We start from the raw sequence: 17,915 nt of genomic DNA, 5'->3' as shown, positions 1-17,915 counted from the left end.
CTTCACTTTAAAAACACAGACGTTCTATTTTTTGAGGATAAACATTGAATTCAAGGAAAAGGAACAACCAACAAACCAAGTAATAAGGTTCTTTCAATAGAAGTGGATGGGACCAGATAAGTTTGACTATTTATCAGGGATTTCAGTGTCAGGTTGTTTTGTGAACTTTTACATTACATTACATTATGAACTTGTGTTTTTCACTTGAATAATGAGGGAAGACCAGGTTTTAAAGTTCACTCAATGTTCACGTAACAAAAGTCTTACTCACTATAAAACTTCACAATCTATTTTATAAAAATCTATTAATGTCTTTACTTTTAAATGTTTTTTTTACGACATAGACTACACACACTGTATTTAAAGATGGCCGATACAATAAAAGTGAGGCCAAAGTTTTTCGATTGTCACCTGCTGGCTTCATAGAGGTCATTAATCCTGCTCCTCTCCTCCAGGTTAGTTGATGGGACAAGGGTCCAACTAAAAAGTACACATCAAATACATTTTTCTCATAGATGGCATCTGTTATGTTAAGTAGTTCTTATAATACTGACTTATGTTGAAGTGTTCACGTTTCTGGTAAGTTTGGTTTTAATTTGTTATTTGATGCTAAAAAACATAGTGACACCTCATGATTGACAGCTGAGACTGACTCCTGATTGGTTGAACTACACAGACTGTGGCTCCAAAGGACGTCATTGCTGCAAGGTTTTGTATCTGGGATATTTTAGCTTCATTTCTGGATTGTGGGAGGAAGTGGAGATGCGTCATCCATCTTTAGTTACTGTCTATTTATATCTTATCAGCAAATATCTGCCAACATGTACGGATGTGAGATTCTCAGTGTTTCTTCATTATTTTTCTCATGTGAGTTAAAGTTAAATGAGGGCGAGAACTCAAAATAAAGTATTAAAATCAGATCAATAGACTGTGTGACCTCCCTTTACCTTGGAAACGCCAATTATCCTCCGTTCACTTGTGCACAGCTTTTCATGTTGTTCCAAGTTTCTCGGAGAACTCTGTGGATTTCGTCTGTTTCGGTGTCGTCTGTCTCTTCATGTAATCCCAGACTGACACCACGATGTTGAGTACAGGGCTCTGTGGGGCCGTGCAGCCATCTGTTCTCAGCACTGAAGACAGTTCTTTAAGACTCAGGGCTGCATGTTTTGGGGTCGTTGTTTCATGCTGCAGAATAAGTTGGGGACATGATCAGACGCGTCCCTGATGGATCTGCATGCAGGATCAGAATCTAAACATCTAAAGGCCTTAAAGTTCTTTTTCTTGTACGGAATCGTACATGTGTCTCAGGTGAATCACAAGCTTTCCTCTCTGATCAAAAACAAAATAATCCAAACCAAGTTAAAGTCAGAAAACTGTGTCGCTGTAGAGCTGAAGTGAGCTGTATATAATTCTGGGTCTATAATATGATGGTGGTATCTGGATGGGCAGATATCAGAATCAGAATCAGAAGCTATTTATTGCAAAGTATAGGTTTGCACCTACCTGGAATTTGCTCTGATTATTGGTGCATACAATAAACATAGAAACATAAAAACACAATAAATACACCACACATAAGAAAAACAATAAAAAACAATATATATTTACTCACTATTTACTTCTTATTTACTCACTTTTCCTAATATTTATACAAAGTAACATTTATTTAGACATAAACATATCTATATTAAAATATATAAAAGATTATATATGCAGGTATTGAAGTGGAAATCATCAGTTTATCGACTTCACCTTCTGCCCTTATCCCCTAAAGCTCTTGAATCTCATTTTCTTTGTCATTGACACATTTTGAATCCTGAGATATTGGTTTTCTTTTTTCTTTTTTTACGTGTTAGAACCGCATCAATGACCCACTTGCTCACAATGACTGATCTGGAGATTATCCTGCTGTATTCTCACAGGGCCTCACTCGGACATTCTCCAGAGTTTTTACTCAAAAGGCTGGCAGGAAAAGTTTTGGAGATTGTCTGGACATTTGCAGTCAATAGATCAGGAGAGTGTCCAGAGTTCAGTGCTTGCCTGAAAGCAGGATTTGTTTGGTGGTTTGTTTGTCAGCACGGTTACACACAGGTTTCATGGAAACTTGGTGGAAGGATGGGACACGGGTCGAGACCAAAAAAATTGAGGGTTGATCTTGAAAAAGAACATTTCTTACAACTTTTATCAATATTGCAAGAAAGGGCTTTTTTTGTGCTATTTCACCAATGTCCCAGGGAATCACTCTGATGAAAAATGTCATATTTCCGTGACTGATTTCTATGAGGGCAGAGTTCGGTGCGGTCTGACTGAATTGAAGTCGACTGTTGGGTCTCGGTGGAGGAACGTGCTCTACCGAGACCCATTCTAGTTGAAGAAATTTGTTTCCTTGAAATTGACTTGACTCATTCTCTTGTAACAGTGCACGTCGTGCTCACCTCCTTGATATTCCTGTCAGACGAGTGAACGCATTAATGTCCCGAATATCAACACTCAGAGGCTCACAGGCGCCCCCCCCCCCCCCCCCCCCCCCTTGACTGCGATTGACAACCGGCTAGATCCGCCCGGATCTGTGCTTCTCTGATGGATCGTTTTGGGGGGTGTGCTCCTGATGATGCATCGTCCATTGCTCCCAGCATGCATTTGGCATTCTTAACACTCAACAGCCTTGGTTGAATGAAAAATGATAATCCCCCGACTGGCGATTCCTCTGAAGCCAATTGGCCCGTGACTGCGTGAAGACCGGGAGGATGCTCGGGAGCAGTGCATGCTGGGGGATGAACGCACGGCGCTGCAGGATGGACTATTGATCCAAAGAATGAGAGCGAGCCGTTTGCAAGGCAAAGATTTTAGTTGGACTTTTTCAATACCTCGTATCTCTGCCTTTCCTCCTCCCTTTTGTCTCTCTCCCTCCATCTATGATCTACCGCCGGTCCTCCTCCCTGCAAGAGGTGCCCCTGCTACACTGCTCTGTAATTTAATCCATTTAGTCATGGCTCCAGATCAATATCCATTTTCCTTGGCCTCGGGGAGACAGTCTTGAATGTGTTTGTTTCAAACGGTGGTGTTGGCCAGCAGGGGCTCCCATGGGCCATGGATACAGATGTCCTACACCACCGTATCCAAGGAAACGGAGCTTACAGTGATTCTTGCACTAAACACATCTGGAGACGTCGGAAGACTCATCTTCACATTTATGAAAGTATTTTGTTTGACTTAAAGTCTATGAGTGTCTCACCTCTAGGTCTTTACTCTAGAGCACAAATGAATTATTCTGTCCCACTGAGATGCAGAACTGTTGCCCGGTTAGCAAACAAATGGCATCTAATCTGGTTTAATCAAGGCTAATTTGATTAGTTGAGCCTTTTATGCAGCCAGGAAGAGAGATGGGAGTTATTTTTCCTACTCCCCCCAGGATTGGTTTAGTGCCGGCACGATGCTGGGATGATGAGTCGTTAGCTTCACTACGCTGCGGTGCAAGGTTCAATCACGACAAACGGCCTGTGCGTCACGCCGTCAGCTGAAGGTCTGAATGTGACGGTGAAGAGTTCGTCACTCGCTGCCACCGGGTCAACGCTGCCAGCGCACATAACATTGTTAGCCGTCCTACTTAAGTACAAATGGTCTTCGGCCGGCCCCGTGGCGTCCTGCCACCGGCCAGCTGCACGCTCTGCGGACACTGACAGTGATTCTCCTTCACCTGCTTCTCCGCCCGCGTTGTGCAGTGTGTCCATGTTTTATAAATAACCGTGTTAAATATTCATCTGTCAGCATTTGCATCCAAAGTGTTTTGCATTTGCACAGCCGAGATTCATAAAGTCAAAAGGACGGGCGAAGAATTTACACAACTATTTACTGGCACGGTCGGTTACAACTGCCGGAGTGAAATCAGATTTAAGGCTTGTTGCGTTATATTAAACTTTCATGGATTTTAAAACTACTTGTATTCTGTATTTGACTAATATTCAGTTTGTGGCAGTATTGTAGGAAGGTCTTACATTTACTTAAGGACAGAATAAAGAGAAATTCTACCTGCAACTGGTCAATATTCATAATAGCAATTTAACTAAAAAGAGTTCAGAGGCCGCAGCAGTCGTCCTGGTTCTTCTTCCACATCCCAGCGTTGTCCTCTGCAGGTTTCTGTGGCACTGTGAAGATAAGAGAATGAATGGAAATGCAAATTCGAGTTCCTGCAATTCCAGCACAACTGGACAAAATCCATCCTCTGGTGAAGATCGTTAATCCAGAGGTCGAGACCAGCGACTGAATGAAACATTAGGGGAGATTGTTTCAAATTGCTTTGGCCAGTCAATATTGTCTATTGATTTTAAAGACTCATTCAAATATAAACAAGAAAATCTGTGACAATCTGTTTAATAATCATAATTCAGAAATACTTTCATACAAGAAATGAAGCTTTAAGTGTTTGCGCGTGAAAGAACAAGGGATATAGAATCAATAACATCCATTATCATTATTATTGTAATAGTCGTAAGCAGAAGTGTTGTCATACGAGGCCGCAAATAACCAATGATTCATGTGCCATTTACCATGAATATCGCTGAAATAAAAGAAATTAAAATCCATCAAAAACATTTTACTCTGACGAGTGAGCTCAATGTTATGCAATCTAAGTGGGAACAGAAAGTGATGTTCTCCTCTCGTGTTCTCTGTATATCCTCTCTTTTTCTCTCCCCCCCTCCCCAAATTCTCTACAAGTCTAAATTTGGAATAACTTGACTCCATAAATTTTTAATGTAACCTCACCTCAAAGTAAAGGACTCAGACTTGAATTTTTCATCAGGGTCCTCATCACCTCAAACATATGGTTCTTATCCACACATGCATATGATAGTGGTTGCAGATTCCTGCCTCTCCTGTAACTGATGCACCTTCTTTCCTGTTTCACCTGAACCTTCCTAGTTTGTCTTTGCTAATCTTCACTGGATTATTATGCCCTGATCCACTTTGGTTTTCTGCTACACACAGTTTCTCCTTTCTCCTTGAAGGTTAACTCGTCGTTTCGGTAAATTAAAGTCGACTCTTTCACAACTGCTGAGCCACTTAAGCCAGAAATACCCTTTTAAATCTAGCATGAGTCATTATGAGGCCTATAAAACCCTGTAAACTCCTGCTTCAGCTAACAGAATTAGCTGAGCAACACAGTAAAGGAAACTGCTCCACATGGACTGAACTTTGTGTATCCTGCAGCAGAGTGCAGCACTGACTCCCACCACGCACTAAACACTCACCACTGCTAGACAACCGCACATGCACCAGAGGCGTGCGGTGACTTCTTACACACACACACACACACACCCCGTGTCTGTTACTTTACCCGTATTTGTCGTTCTCACACCCACACTGAGTATTTTTATTGTACACTTATACCTGAAAAGGGTTAAATACCCTCCGTACTGTTGATACTGTCAATTTTCTGTTGCCATGTAGCCTTCTCGCTGTTGTGTTAATCCTTCAGGAGTCTTTTTTTAGTGATTTAGACTTAGCTTTTATAGACAACATTAAACATGTTTACCCTGCCAATGTTTGGTATCTTATTTCAGCACAACTAGGGGTGATCTAAGCAAGTGATTGACTGAAGCCCGACCTCAGAGGTGCCAACCAAGACAATCTCATTATAGCCCATGTGAACATGCTAATTTCTTCTTCTATATTTGGCAGTCTACTCGCTGACACTGCACCTCTTCCTGAGCGACATCACCATTTGCATGAGATTCAACAGAATAAGACACGCTTTCAAAGAAAGATGGAGCCTCACACCTCCTGCTCGTGCTTTCTCTTTCCTTCATGCACAATCTAAACACCGCTCAGTCCAACTCTTTTCAGAACCTGATGAATCCAGAATGAAGGTTGACAATTTGCAGTTTTATCTGTAACGATCGTTAAAGATTGCTTGCAAAAAGACAGAGAAGTTACAGAAATCCCAACTTTTCCGTGCGTATGTGAAGAAGCCTCGACTCGATCCCAAATTGTTTCTACCGAGAAAAACTTTGCAATCACCCGCCTCTCTGCTTATCTCCTCCACAGAAATCTCTGCTATTCTCCTCTGCCAGTCAATAAGTGCCCAACGTGGAATTGAAAAAAACCATCATCTGTTTCCATCTCATTCTTGCATGTGATGGTGTTTAATACAAGGACTCAGCTCTTGTTAGAAATGAGCAGAACCTGCTCGTCTTTATCAGCTCATACACTGACTGCTTCCTCCTGTTTGCTTTGGAACTTTCTCTGCCTCCTTCTTATTTTTGTCACATATTTTAGTTAGTCAGCTTTCTGCTATCGAACTCTTCAAAGGATTAAAACAAAAAACAAAACATTCCCAGGAACTGTAAATTGATTTTATGAGAAATCATTGACTTCTTACTGACATTAGATTATGTAAGGTGTGATCAACCTGAACAGGGCCATCCAATCACAACGCCAACATACAGAAACAAACTACCATTCACACTTAGGGTTAATTTAGAGTCTCAAATTAACAAATCCCTAATCTGCATGTCGTTGGACTGTGGGAGGAAGCCGGATTAGGCAGAGAAAACCCTGTGCAGACATGAGGAAAACATGCAAACTCCACACAGAAAGAGCTGAACTGGGATTCTGACTGGGAACCTTCTTGATGTGAGACAACAGTGATAACCACCACCCCCAAGGTCCAAAAGTTCCCATAAATCCAAATTTCACACACTCATAGATAACAGCCTTCTAAATATGCCTGATTCTTTTTGCATTAAAACCATGAATTATTTGCATCAAAATTGGTGAAAATGTTCCAAGAAATCTTGCCATTTTAAATTAAGTGAAAAAAAAATCCTGGATCCGCCATTTCCTATCCTTCCATAAAGTTTCGTGGAAATCTGATGAGTAGTTTTAACGTAATCCTAATGAAAAAAAAGACATAAACCAAATCTTTGCAGAGTAAAAAACAGAGCGATCAGGTGAATCCAGGCCAGAACAAAGATCTCCTGTGACGTCACCTTTTAAATGTGATGTAGTCGTACAGCAGTCGGGCTCAGACAGAACACCAGAGTGCTGTCTTTCCTTTTACTCCAGCAACAAGTCAAATTGCTTCTAAAAATGTGCTCAACATAGAGTCAAGGGCAGAGTGTATTTTTACAAAGGGAAAAGATTCTTATAGTCTTTAAAATTCCTTGACGTCTGAAAGTTAAAAAGGCTAAAAGCCTTTGGCTACGTGACTAAAGAAGAAGGCAGATTTAGCCGCAGCAAAAGGGAAAGTTACATGGCGTGTTTTATACCTGGAATCTGTGCAAACGCTGGATTTTCCTTTAACTGTTTTCCTTCACAAGTGTCACATAAACCATCACATCATGAAAGTGGATTGTCTTCCTCCATCACCTCTAGGATTAAAGTTCCTGACCCCCCTGAATATATTGAGCATGTCTGATTGATTCATGGCCGCCGATATCACTACTATCATTAAAACAGAGATGTCCAGGACTCTCTGGATATGGCGCTTGTCAAGGACGGCTATTAGGGAGGTGTAAAGTGAAAGTGACCCGGCTGTGAACCATCAGCATTATCGGTGGATTAATTGCCCTCCTTTACCTCACTTATTCCTTTTGTCCTCCCTCTGAATTTAAATGTCTCCCTCCATCATGCACCTTTCTTTTCATGTGGTGGTGGCTTGGTGTTATTACATTGAACTCGACATTTTTGCCATTCTGGGCCAACTGCAGTTAAAGAAAAACTAAAAAAGGAATGTGTTAAATCCGTCCGCTACACAATGGGAAAATCAGAAACATGGAGCTGTGCCATTGTTTTCACTGAAAGCCCCACAGAGAGCGTCAAGCCAACACAGGAAGCTCCAGCGCCCAACACAAACAGTTACCCCCTGCATGCACACACACACACACATGCATACACACATAAACAAACATGCACAATTGCATCTACACATGCCATCATTTCTCATCTTACATATAAAAAACGAGGGAACCACAGTTCAGTTTCCACGCTGCACTTTTGATTCAGATCTTTCCAGCGTGCTGATTTTATCTGTTGAATTTACCTTCATCCTTGTGTGGCCGGCAGCGGTTGTTGTGGAACACGATGCCGCCAGCGTGAGAGGAAAGAATGAGAGTTCCCTTATCACACAAGACCCCCAACATCGACAATACTAGAGTGCCCCACTGCTCCCTTTTTTCCATTTAACACGTGTCAAATATACAAAGCATCTTGTTGGAAGGCATCTACCGACTATCACCACTTTTCCAGCCCTCAGATACAGATCACAGCCTGTTTATCCACAAACCTTCACAATGAAGGTTCCTCGCTCCGCTTCAGTCGATGTGTGAATGCTCCTGCAGTTAAGGTTGAGGTGCCCGCCTGCGAAAGCCTCCTCGTTTCAGAAAACTGTCTTTTGTGATAAAGATACTGCTCAACAAAGCTGCCATGGCCGTTTTGTTTCAGTAAATAGTTCTATTCTTTCCCTCCATGGGAGAATTACAACTAGACATGAAGGGGACTGAGCTGAAATGTTTGAGGAAATACAGATGGATTTGGAAAATAAAGACAAAAGGTTAAAGGATCAGAAACAAAAGCAAAACAAACTGACCTGACAAATCTTACTTGACCTCTAGACTCAGAACTAAAGGGACCTAAATCCTTGATGATCAGCTCCGTTACTCACAAAAAGGGGGAGAAACACTTATTCATTAATATTAGGGTGAACTTGGCTGCAAGGAAATGTTCCTGACTGGAGGAACTGGACTTGAGTGCATGTCTGAAAGAAGTTCAGCTAAGGCCGATGGGAAAGCCAGTGGTTTTGCAAGTAGTTTCCATTAACCAAACAAAAAGCTTCACCTCATGATGGCGCTAGATAGAGGGATCACAAAAGTTACGTGTCATCCTCAGCAGGGACCATAAATATGTACCAAGATCTGTGCAGTGGTAGGCAAGACATTTCCCTCAAAGCCGCAGACTGACAAAAATTATGCTGGTCTGATGCCCTCTGCACCAGTAGTGACCTCACGTCGAATTTCCAATAACCTACAGATATTGGTAAGAGCTAATTTGGTGCAACCCCCAGTGAGATTCCCAACCACCAACCCTCCACTGTCACTTCCCCTCTCACCCTCTCGAGCGCTGATGGATATCCAGCGCTACAGCTTCACTCAGCCGTGCACGCTCGCCCTCTCATTTCCCTGCAGAGAGGTCGGCTCCGTCCGGGTCTCCTGGGAAGCTTTCACAGGAGTCGCATCTTTGAGCATCCTCAGCTAACAGCAGGCAGATCTGCTGTTGTTCCTGCTGAAGAGACTTATTTCAACTCCTTAACTTTCTTTTCAACTTTCTTATGGAATGAAGCGATGTTCAAACTGAGACACCTGTGATCAATAACTTCCAACCAGATAGAAATAACATCACTTTTACTGCCTGGATAACAAATTTGTTTGGAGTGAAATGTAAAAATAGACGCTGTTGGCCCGTTATTAGCCTCAAAACACAACTTAATCTTCTGCATGACTATTACTTGGATTTTTTTCCGCTTGAACATTATGAATTCTCACATGTCAGGGCTCTGAAATTGATACATTGGATGATTCGCATTGCTGCCGCCTCTGGGAACAGATGACCTCAAGCGCTAGAATGATAGCATTCCTGTCTGGGTTAATGTCCTCTCAGACTCGAAGGAGCACCAGGACCAACACAGTGTGATGGGATCTCAGAGCATGAACGATATGACTGCCATTCCAGTCTGTCGACTCCAGGAGTTTTGTGGTGATTGTCAGATCAGGTTGAAGCCAGAAATCTCAAGGTAATTTCCGTTGGTTGATTAACTTTATTAGATCTTTACCCAGTGGTCTCATTCTTGCATAAAGCCGGCTCATCAGGTGGGAACTGCAGGGCACCACATTACAGAGAAGGATGTTGATTAATTGGATTGAGCTGTGAGAGGAAGTGCTGTTAGAAGTTGCGCAGTGTTATTAAAAATGTCAATAGTGGACCTGGGGACACGTTGAGTGTATAACGTCACAAACAAACACAAGAATCCTGAGAAGGCATGTAAGGAAGCTCAAACACATTAGCGAGCACACAACTCAGACACATTTGTATGGTTGTGAAAACACGGTGCATGAAAACACTGCAGCCCTGTGCACGCAGCCTCCCTGTGACTCGCACAGTGTGCATGTCTTTGTTAGAGACGAGTGTTCATGAGTCACTACTGTCTCTCGCCCGAGGCTCGGCAGCCAGCCAGCTGAAGGAGGGGATGCATGTTTTATTTTAGTCGCTCTAACATGCCGTGAAGACGTCATTATCTTGAAACATGTTGAAATTCTGCAGCCTCTGTTGTTTAAAATGGCACGGAAGACGTGGATATCTGTAAACTGTTTCATCCCCATCACAGTCACAGCGATCACTGGATGTGCAATCGTATACGCTTCATTAGCTGTGGCTTTTTGTCGTTGCCTGCCAAGCAGCTCCTGTGTGAACCCTCCTTGGCGAGCGAAGGGATGTTATCTCTTCTGTCATGCACATACCAGCGCTGCCCACAGGGAAGAGGTGAGCAGGCAGGGAGCTCGGCTGATTGAGGGCACGGAGACGCGCTGTGCAGGGCGACGGTTGCCTGTGAATACCAAGGATGTCGCACAAGAGATCCTTTTGTCAGCAGCCGACCCCTTTGACAAGAGCCATGAATAGCAGAAAGTGTTTGAGATCTTTTCTGCATTCCTCCCATATCATCAACACTTCCCATCTTCACTTTTCTCAAACCTCAGCAGTTCCCAAGAGGTTCATATATCTCTTATACAACCCAAGTCAGAGAACTCAGTAGAAACACTTAATAGCACTGATGGTTTGGCAAATTATATCATTCAAATATATCTGGGAAAAGTGAGAAAATCAATCTGCACTAATTATTTTGGCATCACAAGCAATGTTTCTCCACCGTGAAGTGTCACCACTTTACCCTTGACTGGATTTGTGATGATAAAATATCTGCATGAGAGTCTATTAGAGATGAATCTTCTGCTCAGGAAGGATTTCAGATGGAAAACAGATGACGCATCCAAGAGGGACGTCAACTCCAGGCCATTGGTAAAGTCTGGGTCAAGATCATCTCAGATCTCAAGACAGAGTTGAACAAACACTTGAAGTGCTATCGACACCCTGTCTGCCCTGCAACAACAAAACAAAGCTCACCCCAGTAACCCCGGTCACGCCCACCCTCAGACGGCAATAAGGAGGAATCCCCTTTCTCCTGCCTGGATAAATGGAGTAGCCACCCAGTGCTTCAGTAACCTGATTACCCCAGCTGTCAGTCTGAATAAGGCCAGGCTTTGGGATCCTCCCGTCCCCGGATCCTCACCATGGGATAGAGCTGAAAGTCTGGAAACAACCTCAGAACAGGATGGACACAAGCACACGGAGCCGGGAAAGAGCCGGGGACTAGCTAAGTCTGCAGGTAAGAGGAGGCAGCAGAGATTTTGTTGATTTTACTTGATTGTGTCAGACATAAGGCTTTATCTGAAAGTACAACAGATTTCATGCACTTGCGTGTTTCTGAGCGGTTTATCTCATTTAGCTGCTCATGGATCCGTGCTTCTTACTTTATTGAATCCTGGTGTCTTATTTGAGATTCCACTGGGGATATTCTCTTCTTGGAATTCCATGCTGAACTAAGGAGAAAAGTAAGTGTAGGAGAGTCAAAAGAGAAAAGTCACACCCCAGAGGATAGGGGGGGGGGTTCTTTGGGTCAGCCCGTCATTAAGAGGAGGGCAACAGGATACGAGTAGTGGGTGGACCCTGATGACTCCACAACAAGTCTCTCACTTAGTATATGCTCCATTTCCCTGCAAACACGAGCATGAGTTTGAGTCATTTGGATTAAAGGCGAATCCCCTCAGCCTACAGAACTTATATTTTTATCATTCTGTGTTTTTTCAGCTCCACCATTGATTGGCTTTCTTCCAGCAGAAGTTTCAAAGCTCAACAAAGACACTGAATCAATCTTTGGACTTAACTAAACAAGTCAGAGTGCTGCAGGATACTGAATACCCCCAAAGTCTGCACTTGGCAGCTCCCCAAAACTATGGCACAGACCCTGCCGGATGCTTATCCTGCCGACTTGATCCAAAATCCAAAAGCTGACATCAAGGACTCAAGAAGTGAGTCTCCTGCACCAGCCGCACCGGTCAAAGTCCGACCTGCCGACCTGGGGCTGATCCGAAGCTTGTCCAAGTCAGACTCGGACTTGTTGGCGTCGCCACTCGGAGACGAGGATGGAGGTCTGGCCGGCCGCAGTGGCTCGGTGTCTAATTGCAGCTCGGGGCGGCCGTCCATGGAGTGCATGCCTTCCTTTGCCTCCGAGTGGGATGAGGTAATACTCGCACTCCGGGGAAGGGAAACAAGTGGGAGGGTGTAGAGGGAGGGGGGGGGGGGGGTGGACAGGGGTTTTCAAGTCCTCAAGAGAGAGAGTGTGTGCTAGTGCATGTGAATGTGAATGTGTGAGAAAAGAAGAGAGCAACTGAGGATTGGCGTGAAGTAAGAAAATAAAAAAGGAGTGTGTGAGGCAACACATTTCAGGGGAAGGGGGCGAGGTACGGAAGGAATGAAGGAAGGAAGGAAGGAAGGAAGGAAGGAAGGAAGGAAGGAAGGAAGGAAGGAAGGAAGGAAGGAAGGAAGGAAGGAAGGAAGGAAGGAAGGAAGGAAGGAAGGAAGGAAGGAAGGAAGGAAGGAAGGAAGGAAGGAGGGAAGGAAGGAAGGAAGGAAGGAAGGAAGGAAGGAAGGAAGGAAGGAAGGAAGGAAGGAAGGAAGGAAGGAAGTGGCAGCAGGAGAACGATCAGGAGTCCAGCAGAAGCACAGGGACAGGGTAACTTCACCCAGGCTGTCGGGGGGGACTGCCTGCGGGGGGGTGCTTGGATGCATGAATGGCTTGATCACTTGCACCGACCGCCCTGCAGCAGCCCCGGCTTCCAGGACTAATTGGGCTTGTGCTGTCATTCCACATCCACTCAGTACGTGTCCCAGGGGCCGACCCACGCCTCCACTGTCTCCTCCTGCACTCCTCTGGCTCCTTGGCTGCGTCTTGCGCCATCTACTCCCACAGCCACACTGTGAGAAATGCCTCACCCCCCCCCTCCTAACTCCCCCCTTTATCCCCAAAAGCCATAACTTGTGATTTTTGAGCACTTTGGAGCATCAGTGCAGCACACACCCCAGAGCGCTGCAGAGACCCCTGGAATTGAAGAATCATTTCTTACCACAATTTCAAGAAGCAATTAAAGAGTTGCAACCTGTGGGGACAGCGGCTGAAATAACAGCTCAGAGACAGAGTTATGAATTTTCTCCCAGTGTCCGCAGTACACTTGGACATTTTGCGAAAAATTTTAACATTTATAGGATCAGACTCACAGGCATTATGCAATAATTGTGATATCATGAGGTCATGGCTGGAAATATGCAGTGGAAGTCCCAGTGGTTCTGCTTGGTTTCTTTGTGTAATTCCTGCTTTTAAGCAACTTCTCACTCTGAATTTATGCATTTGAATTAACGCATTTTTTATGGGATGGCTATCACTCCTTAAAGACTACAAAATATATATGCTATCGTATCTATTATCTTATTATAGTTTCATTGTTTTAACTCTGATTTGATTCAATATTACCACAACCTTTTGTTTCCAGGGCCATAGCTTAATCTGTGAATAAACAGTAGTATTCAATTTTATTTAAAAGTTTAGCCCAAATATCCCAAAATATGAACAGAAAATATATAGGAAAAGTTGGGCTAGTTTAATTCTAAGAAACTCTTACTGAAGTGGGTTGGTGGCTGTTCTGTGTGGTTTTATGTGGAGGAATCTGGACCCATGACCTCAGTAGTTTATGTAAAATCCTAACACTTTTCTAAAGGCCTTCACTGACTGGTTGAATTTGTCAAAGTTGATTTTCACTTTGAGATTGACAATTCAATGGCGAAATTGTTTCTTGGGTTGTATCTTGACTTAAATTCAAACTTGTGTGGACTATGTTTCAAAACTTTGACTCGTCTAAGACTCATCTCAGTGTCTCCAGACTTGATAACCGATTAGAGGGCCACAGGTTCAACTTATATCAGAACTTTTGCAACTTGAATTAAGTTTGAAGGGCATTTAAAAGTTAGAAACTTAGAGGAAGAAGAATATCAACTAAAAGGCAGTTTACCATCCTGTTGTCCTTGTTAACATTGAAATCATTAGTTTGTTTTAACCAATTGCTTCCAATTATTTATGTGCCTAGAACAGAAAACCTGACACCATAGAAGTAGGGATGCAACTTATGATCATTATCAATAGATTGAGGACAGGGAAACGAGCAGCAAGTATTAATGTCTGAGGAGCTGAAACAAGTGGATAGTTTTGGGATTTTCACTTCATCATTTCCACTTTCGACAGGTGTCTGGGCACCTTGGGAAGTAAAGATGTTTCTCATGGTCTCCATCCGAGTCCTGTACTGGTCACACATACTGGGACCGGACACACTGTATCTGTAATTTACCTTTTGGATCATTTAATCATGCTCCATTGGTGTCACTCAGTTATAAACAGACTTCTTGAACTCTAAAGGCCAATTTATGCCTCTACGTCATTTCTAAAACGGATAGATAAGACCGCCCTATCCGTCATGGAACGCCCTCTCCGAGCGCCTCTGACAGCTTTTCGTACACCTCTGATTTTTCTAACTGTCCGTGTTTATTTCGGAGACCCAACGGACAGACCTTGGCTGTGATTGGTCCGCGAACGACATAATTTCCGTATGACGTAATTTCCGTATTTCACATTTCCGGACCTCAAACTTCCTGCTTCCTTCCCTGTGTCACAAAAGCCCAAACACAACTATGATTCTACGATTAATGTGACGTGTGTGTTAAGCCAGCGGAGTTGTCCGGCTGACGGTGGCTCGTTAGAGTACTGACGGCATGTGTGCACGGTCACATACGGTTATAACAAGCTTTCATAACGGCGCTAGCGTGCTAGGCTAGCGGGCTAGCCACCATGCTAACTGCAGTGGTAACGGTGCAAAAACCCGCCGTCACAACTTTTATTCCACTTCTATCATGACACTGTTTCTATAATACCGCCAGGTTAGAAGCAAACACTGGATAGTAGTAGTTAGTGTTGGGAGTCCCTGCTGACTGTGTGTGGAAGCTGGGGGGAGCTAGCTGGAAGGGGAGCTAGCTAGCTCCGTGTAGCCTCAAGCAGATTCAAGCTGTGGAATCAGCAACACAGTTCGGAAACAAGACCGGGGAACCGCTGCGCTAAGAAACGATAACATCAGCATTTTGACCCGCTGGGTGTCACTTTATTTAGTTCTGTTAGTTGCCATGGTTCAGTGTGTGGGAGACCAGCCGACAGAGGTAAACAGACACACGTGGAGGCTTCTCTGAGCTCGTCTTCCGTTGTGCCACCTATGGGTTTGGCGGTGAATTGTTTTCAACGTACAGTCGTTGGAGAGGTAAAAATCAAAAAGACTCTCCGCTCTCCGTGCAACCCTCTCCGAGAAACGGATACGTAGAAGCATACTGGAGCCTTAACTTGGCTTCAATGCGCCCCCCCCCCTTTGTCATCCCTCGCTGGACAGCCCCTGCTCTCTGCCCCCCCCAGTCCGCCCTCTGACATGAATGTTGTTTCAGGCCAGTTTGGGTGGAGTGTCCTGTTCTCAAGGGCATCCTGTTTTGCAGCTGCTCCCGAGTGTCCGTTCCTCTTGCAGATTTCAAGGGATTTGTTTGGGGCCGACTCCGGCCTGTGTGTGTATCTCATGAGATGATCAGCCAACAGCATCAACAATAAAGCGACAGGGAGAGGCTCAGGGGGAGGCTGGTTTTAAGTCAAATACAGACACGATTGTGTTGGCGCATGCACACAGACACACACAGACACACACAGAAAGCCAACATACTGAAAACAAACACTGACATTGAAATATGAGAAAAGGGAAGTTATGAGTTGAAGTTTAACCTTTGAACATCACAGTATATGTATTTTAAATTGTGGTATTTGTGGAAGCTTATGTAACTGCTGATCATTGTTTGGTTTCTTTTGTGGAGAAAAGCTCTTAGTTTTCTTTTTGCTATTTCACTGAGACAAAGAGAGAGAGAGTTTTATTATCTGCACAAAGGAGGTTAGGTTTCCATCAACGTCTATTCATTCCTTTATTTGTTTGCATTACTCCTAAATAAAAAGTAAATAAACTAGAAATGGAAAAACCACTGTGAAGGGAACTAACATAAGTACTTTGACTTTTTAGTTTGGTCCATGTCCCATCTGCTAACATGGAGGAGGCAGGGTTTTAGACCTACACTGCAGACAGACTGATTTGACTTTACTTTGCGAAGCTATCATGTTTATCTTTATCAACAACTTCAATGTAGAAACCCTAAAGACCCTAAAAACATTCACTCTCAGCACTGTAGGAGGCGACACTGAGTCCTGCTGTCTGTCCTGATTGACCATGTGGTTGCTCTCTCTTTGGTATTTTTCTATAATTTAAGCGATATTCGTACTTTCCCTTTAAGAGCAATACCGCAAATAACCTCATTACGTAAGAATCCTGCATTTCAGTAAGCGTTGCACGTGAGACTAAAAATAGAAATGGCATATATGATTAAGGTTGATTGACGTCTTCTCTGCAGCTGTTCAATACTCAGAAGGCAAAGGTTAACACAACCACATGTTACGGATGCTTGAGCGGTTTCTTTCGTGTGAGTACTCTAAATTTCCCAGATGTATTCCAGAGGTCATTACACATGCAAGCTTTCAAAGTGCAGCGGGTGTGCATCTTCACTTTCAGATCGGGACCCCCTCATCAAACTATTAATACTATTATAATGTCACATCTTCATCAGTCGTTTTAGATTCATGTGGCTCATAGACTTCTTTAATAGATTAACTTTGAAATTGACAGTGTGAAAAAAAAGATGCAGCACAGCTCCCGACAGGATTTCAAAAATAACAAAATTAGTTTTCAGCATCTATTCGTTTAATTGGCCGCAGCGAAGAAGAGAAAGAATGAACGTTCCAAACATTTTCAAAAAGGGACGATTTTAAAGTACGTGCAAGCTGGTTCATAATTCATATAGAGAGCTACGGCAGAGTGAACACATCCTGAGATCTGCTTAGACAGATGTGGTACATGAATATGAGAGCAGTGGTGATGTTGCTGGTGGGGGGGAGGGTGCAGGGGGGAGGCGCTGGCCTGCTTCACCTGTCACACGCCTGGAGCGTCTCCCACCAGGTGTAACACCAGCCACCCCCCCACTCTGCCTCCACTTTGCTCTCTGTGCCGTCACTTCACACGTGCCATGCAGGACCGGATCAGTGCGGAACCGGTCGAGTGCCACATCAAAAGGGAAAGCTGAGGTGGATTCCTGCTTTGATGAAATAACAATGATTGTATTGTTTTATCTAGTGAACAGGTTGTTAACTTCAGTCTGTGCATCACAATCGTAGCAGGTCCCTGAATCTGCTTTTACTGAGAACTACTTTGCATTTGGATATTGCATTTTTGCAGGAAACATAATTGTAAAAGTAACATTTATATCCAACATTTTTAATCTTCTTTGACTTTATTTTTACCTCTACCAAGGAGTTTATGATTTTGTCTATGTTTGCTTGTTCATTAGCAGGATGATGCAACAACTACATTCTGCATTTTCCTTGATATTTTAGGGAATAAATCATGGATCAGACGTGTTTAATAATAAAGGTGATATGTGGTTTTATTAGGGGCCGGTTGGATCTTGGTGGTGGTGTGGGCTCCAGTGATTGTCCTTCTAGTTGTGACATTTATTTCTCACACAAACTAAATCCTCCAGAAGTTGTGGTTGTTGCTTCTACTGTCATGCTCTGTCTATGGCAAAGCTGAAGGTGAACAGCTGCTGAGTGTTGTTGGTTTTACCTTCACAAAGGT

The sequence above is a fragment of the Limanda limanda genome, chromosome 4 (genome assembly GCF_963576545.1).
Source record: "Limanda limanda chromosome 4, fLimLim1.1, whole genome shotgun sequence".
NCBI lineage: Eukaryota > Metazoa > Chordata > Actinopteri > Pleuronectiformes > Pleuronectidae > Limanda > Limanda limanda.
This window is presented reverse-complemented; position numbering follows the sequence as displayed.